The sequence below is a fragment of the Triticum dicoccoides genome, chromosome 3A, assembly GCF_002162155.2.
Source record: "Triticum dicoccoides isolate Atlit2015 ecotype Zavitan chromosome 3A, WEW_v2.0, whole genome shotgun sequence".
Taxonomy (NCBI): domain Eukaryota; kingdom Viridiplantae; phylum Streptophyta; class Magnoliopsida; order Poales; family Poaceae; genus Triticum; species Triticum dicoccoides.
In genome coordinates this window covers 443,956,859-443,957,309 of record NC_041384.1, presented here as the reverse complement: position 1 = coordinate 443,957,309, position 451 = coordinate 443,956,859, and positions in this window count along the sequence as shown.

The following is a 451-nucleotide window of genomic DNA, read 5'->3' as shown; positions in this document are numbered from 1 at the left end:
CATACATAAAAGAATTCAAAGGAGAATCAAATATTGTTCATAGATAAACTGGATCATACACCCACAATTCATCGGATCTCGACAAATACACCGCAAAAGAAGATTACATCGAATAGATCTCCAAGAAAATCGAGGAGAACTTTGTATTGAGATCCAAAGAGAGAGAATAAGCCATCTAGCTAATAACTATGGACCCGAAGGTCTGAAATAAACTACTCACACATCACCGGAGAGGCCATGGAGTTGATGTAGAGGCCCTCCGTGATCAATGCCCCCTCTGTCGGAGCTCCGGAAAAGGCCCCAAGATGGGATCTCTTGGGTACAGAAGATTGTGGTGGTGGAATTAGGTTTTCGTGGTGCTCCTGGATGTTTGGGGGGTACGTGGATATATATCGGAGGAAGAAGTACGTTGGTGGAGCAACGAGGGGCCCATGAGGGTGGAGGGCGCGCC